We start from the raw sequence: 6000 nt of genomic DNA, 5'->3' as shown, positions 1-6000 counted from the left end.
TGGGAGAAGGCTGATTGGAAAAATCCACGTGCTGGTGAAGTTCTGTGACTGATGTTATATAGGGTCCAAGCCTGGAAAAGACTGGGAGCTCACCTGTCCAGGAGCCAAACTGTCCCCTCCCGCAGGGAGCAGCAGCCCATGGAGGCACTCACATCAACTAGGCACCTCCTGTGTGCCAGGTTTTGTGCTAGGCACTATTTCATGGAATCCTGAGAACAGCTCCGTGAGGTGAGATTTATTTATTTATTTATTTTTGCGGTACGCAGGCCTCTCACTGTTGTGGCCTCTCCCGTTGCGGAGCACAGGCTCCGGACACGCAGGCTCAGCGGCCATGGCTCACGGGCCCAGCCGCTCCGCGGCATGTGGGATCTTCCTGGACCGGGGCACGAACCTGTGTCCCCTGCATCGGCAGGCGGACTCTCAACCACTGCGCCACCAGGGAAGCACTATTATCACACTTTTGCAAAGGGCACTTCCTGTGGGGTCTCAAAGGATGAAGAGGAGTTAGCTAGGGAAAGAGGAGGGCCCTGGGAAGGAATTACACAAAGAGAAAACAGTATGTACAAAGGCAAGAGGCAATCAATAAAATAAAAGCAGTTTGGTATTGCTGAAGCTTAAAGTGCCAACAGTGAGAGGAAAAGGACAAGGCTAGAATTGTGGGCAGGGATCAGATGACACAGTTTCACAGACCTTGCTGGGTGGGGAAGGGACTGGGAGGCAGGAGCCAGAAGCCGGGAGATGCCTGAGTGGCTGTCACAGTCATCAGGGCGAGAGATGATGGAGTTGGAGAGACTGTCATGAAGGCACAATTAGCAGGACCGGGAGACTGATTGGATTGGATGCCCAAGGAGGCTGAGGGGAGGAGAGGACCCAAGGGTGATGTCCAGATTCCAGTCTGCAGGGCCGATGGTGGGGCTGTCCCAAGGGAGACATGGGCCAGGGGAAACGATGCTGCACTGCACTGTGGACATGCTGGGCTCTTGGCACTCACAAGACAGGAGCCCGGGAGGAGAGGGTCTGGCCTAGGTGTGGGTCTGGGTCCAACTTAGAGGCACAGCTGTTGGTTGTCAGCTTGGCAATGATCCCTAAAGCCACAGGGTAGCAGGGCTCACCTAGGAGAGTGTGGGTGAGAGGCTACAAATGAGCGGCGTGGGCTTCATCCATCCCACACACAAGTTCAGTTTGACCTGCACAGTGTTTAAAATATCTTGGAGCCAATGTTTAAAAAGCAAGCCATGCTCAGTTAAAAATACAAATCTTTGTCTTCTCTTGGGAAATCAGAAGATCTGTCAACGTGGGCTAGAGCTCTCTAAGAGCAACCATTGCTGAGAAGTAGCTGAGAAGTTAAGTAGCTAAGAATTCACCACAGACCCCACCTTTCCCTATCGTCTCATAGAATCTGAGGCTAAGTAGTTCTGTTGTCAGTTATTATTGCCCTTGCAATGATTTCTACACCCCACACCTTTATCATAAAGGGTAGTCTCAGAGAGTCAGAGTTCAGTGTTCCAAGTAAAAGAGGAGAGCATATATCTTTGTAGATGCCAAGACAATTCCTTTGCCTTTAATATGCAGAATGAGTCTACGTCAAAAGCCTAATCCAGGCCAGACCCTCTTCTCTCATTCACAGAACCTGCTGGCAATCCCTGGCCTAGAGGGGGAAGAGAAGAGGGACACAGGGAGAGAGTGATCAGACAGGAAGAGAGACAGGGGGCGTTGCCAGGGAAGAGACTTCTAAGGAGAGCGTGATCAACAACGTCTAATGGTGACAGAAGTTGAGTTAGACAGGTATGACAGGTCTGTGACAAGGGTTTGTGTACACAAGGTCACACACACATCCACGTGCAAAGAAGAGTGCACACGCCCAGGAGCACACAGGCACATTCATGCACACATGTACACCAGAGCATGCGTGCAGGCCATTTACACTCGTGGTGTACCTGCCTCTGCACACCCAGAGACATGTGCGTGCACACTTGAAGAATGTGATCAAGGGGTGTGCACACACGAGCGTGCATGAGAACACACACATGCAGGACCGTGGACACATGCACTCAGGCACAAAGACATATGTGTCTGCTCAGACACAGGCCCACGTGTGTTCCCAGAGCCTCCCGAATCTGTGCACCCTCCCAGGGATCCACGCTCACACCTAATGAAGCCCTGCCAGTTCCAAACCAGCAACTCGTAACTAAATAAATATGATAAACATCTCGTCTCCCCTCCAGATGGCTCCTCACGCACACCCACTCCTGCCGCTCGGAGAGATGGCACGTTCTATGCCAATAAATCCTCCTGTTTGAAAACATTTGCCTTCTTAACTAGCCCATTTATGGGTAAAATATGTTTCTGGGTAGTGCTCTGCCAGAACGGGATGCAGAGATGCCCACCTGCCCAGGGCTCGGCCTGGAGACAGGCCTTGGAGCTGAGGGTGCACCTCCGCCCCGGCCTGCAGAGGGCCAGCTTGACCCTCTCCGAGATAAGGCCCAAAAGGGGCAGGCTCTCCCAGTGGCTTTCTCCTCCCTGTGCTCGAGTTCTTTCGTTGGGTTCACATTTTTTGGGGGTGGGCCACGCCGCATTTGTGGGATCTTGGTTCCCCAACGTGAGATCTCAGTTCCCCAACCAGGGATCGAACCCGGGCCCTCGGCAGCGAAAGTACGGAGTCCTAACTACTGGAGCCCCAGGGAATTCCCTGGGTTCACATTTATTGAGCTTACCGCACACGGCACTGTCCTTAGAGGAATACTCTGCTTCTCACTTTCTTGTCTCTGGCAGGGCATCTGTGAAGGTGTAAGGACGGTGATTACACCCCATAGTAGGGTGAAGGGTGGTTCCCCAAAAGATATGTCCACACACACCCAAACCCCCAGAACCTATGAATGTGACCCTCTTTGGGAAAAGGGTCTTTGCAGACGTAATTAAATGAAGGATCTTAAGATGATATCCCCCTTCGATTACCCAAGTGGGCCCTAAATCCAATGACAAGTGTCTCATAAGAGACAGGAGAAGACACATACGGAGGGGAAGGTGGTAAAGGGCCAGTCTGTAGCTCAGTGACCCGGTCAGAGTGGGTAGACAGTTTGACTCGCCCACTGTGTGACCTTGGCCACGTCAATCCCCCTCTCTGAGCCTCCATTTTCTCATCTGTAAAATGGGGGACATAATAACAGCCACTCCTAGGGTTATTGTGAGGACTGATGGAAATAAAATGCACAAGGCCCTTAGCGGCACACTGAGCACCCAGTAAGTGCTTAATAAACGCTGGCTGGTGTTAAATTGAGCTTAGGGACCAGTGAGAGGGAGCACATAGCCTCTGGCCATGGAAGGTCACTTTATGACCAACATGAGGCCAGGATGACAGCAGAGTGGCCCGAGGCAGGCTGGTCCCCTGATAGATGGGGCTGTGGCCCTGCCCCTGTGCTCACCATAAGCATCCTCCCCAAAGGACAGCCAATCCTCTGCTCATGACACCCCAGCCGCTGTGCTGAGAGCTGAGAGGTGGCCAAGAGGGATCCGCGTGGCCTGGGACAGGGAGAAGGCAGGCTCCCCCCACTGACACGCAGCCCACCTTTCCTGGCGGTGTGCAGTAGGTGCTCAGAAGAGGCAGCCTCAGTGACTTCCTCTGCCCTCTTCATGGGAACGTCACCTTGATTTATGACCAATGTGACAGCTAAGAGTTCACAGAGTCTGGCTGATATGAACAGATCTTATCATTAACCACGAGGGGTTGGCTAAGGTTAAATGTAGGAAGAAAAGGAAAGTGGCAATATTGTCACCACACCAGATCCATTGAGCTCTCATTGTTCTGCAGAGACATGACCATGTGGGACCCAAGGTCAGGGCTCTGGTCCCACCCACCACCCCACAGCAGGCAAAGCAGCCAGCTACACTTTTATCATATAATGGGCTACCCTCATTGGACTAAATGATTCTGTTACCAAAAAAATTGGAAAACCCCTGTCCTGGTCCAAATAATTATTTGGACCATGAAATAATTATTTCATCAATTAATTCATTTATTCAGCTAGCAAGTATGGAGACCTACTAAGCGCGCACACACAGTGGTGCCGAGCACAAGAATACAATGGCCTCTGCCCTCATGGAACTTAGGGTATGGAGAGAGAGACAGACATCAGACAAGTAAATGTAATGCCTCTAAGGTGATGAGAGTGAGGCGGGACTTGTGTGGAGTTATGAGAATATGGAGCTGGGGAGCCAGGGGTGGGAGAAGCAGGCCAGGCAGAAGGGCCTCCCCACTCTTAAGGATAAGAGGCAGGCAGGGGAGCTACAACACCTGGCCTAGATATTAAGAGGTAACCCTGGCAGCTAAGTGGAGAATGGTTCGTAGGGGATCAGGGAGACAGGGAAACCAGTGAGGAGGCAGAGACAAGCAAGCGATGCTGGTGGCCTGGACCAGAGCCAGGGCATCTTTGTCGGTGTGCAACCTGTGCAACTGCACAGGGCCCTCACCCAGAAGGGCCCCACACTTGGTTTAATACTCTGCTGTCACTGTCTTGAAATTGTTAATAATTTTTGAACAAGGGGCCCCGTGTTTTCATGTTGCATGGCCTCTGCAAATTACATAGAGGGTCCTGACCAAAGCAGAGAAAGGATCTTTCTTAAACACTCAGAGTCATAAACCTTTTTGCACTGGTATGCTGGAGCAGGCTTGTACCATCTCGGAGAGCCAATTTTTCAATTTTGAGGAATTTTGCTGTCCTGTTGGTAGCTTGAAATTGGCCTTGGTGGGAGTATTTACACCATGGAAATCAGCAAACATTACAAATCAGAGTCTTATTTTTTCGAAGACATTTCTTCATCAGCATTTCCCAGAGTGTGTCCAAGGCCCACGTTGGCAGTGTGCTAAAAATATAGTTTCTGGGCGCTCCTTATTCCAGAGTTTCCTGAAGCTGGAGGGCCAGGGCAGGAAGGCTGGGGCCCTCCACAGAGGGTCCACAAGCTTCACAGGAAGGAGGGGCAGAGGAAACTGGGTTTGTGGGGTTGAAAAAGTTAATTCGCCTGAGGTGGGAGTGTGCGGGTCCAGCTTCAGTTCAAGAACTGAAGTCCTGGGCCTTGGACCCATCCCTGCCTTCCCACGTGGAGGCCAAGCCCAAGGAGGAGGTGTCACTCATAGGGCTGACCTCCTTTACAGGACTCCTGGGCGAGGGCAGGGACCAAGCGACCTCCTAGAGGACGAGGAAGCAGCGCACACCTGCCGCACCTCCTCGCCCGCCCGGTCCCTGGGGCTCAGTAGATAATGACTATTATTATTACGATTGTTGTGATTATAATGCCCCCACCCACCCACCAACCCCATTATCCCCGCGTCCGCCTCTCTCATCAGACCCCAGAAAGCAGGCAGGTGGGGATGGCTGGGGTGGGGGGGATTCTAAGCCCATGCCCATCCCACCTCCCCCACCCCAGCTCCTTTCTCCCTTCCCTCCAAGGGCGCAGACCACCCGGGAAGAGCCCATCCCCTCCCAGAGGTTCCAGCGGAGCGCGGTGCCTCACTTCCTGGGAGATGGCGCCACCTGCAGGCACCTGGGAGCGCGGCAGCGTCGGTCCCTCAAACCGGGGAGGAGGGGGAGGGAAGGACCCCACTCTCTTTGGGGGCCGGGGCTCCTGCGCTGGACCACAGCATCACACCGCTTACTGGATGGAGTGGTAGCAACGTTTCCCAAAAAGTGTTCGGTGAAAACTACACCCTAATCGAGAAGTTTGGAAAACTTCTCCCCCTGGAGATTCTCAGTGCACATTCGCCCTGAAGTCTGACGAGTTAACCCTTCAGTTCCCTAACATGAACGCTGAGGCCATGGGAAAGTCATTCTTTCTAGGCCTCAGTCTCCTCATCTGCAGAATGGGAGTGAGGGTGTTACATTAGAAGAGATGATCTCACAAGCTAAGTGGGATTCCCAGACTTTAATGAAAAAGATAATCACTTGGAAGCATGTTTAAAATGCAATTTCCAGAGCCCCACTCCTCAAGACATTCTGACCCACGCAG

Source organism: Pseudorca crassidens, chromosome 15, assembly GCF_039906515.1.
Source record: "Pseudorca crassidens isolate mPseCra1 chromosome 15, mPseCra1.hap1, whole genome shotgun sequence".
Lineage (NCBI taxonomy): Eukaryota > Metazoa > Chordata > Mammalia > Artiodactyla > Delphinidae > Pseudorca > Pseudorca crassidens.
The sequence above is the reverse complement of the archived record's forward strand: the minus strand, read 5'-3'. Positions refer to the sequence as shown.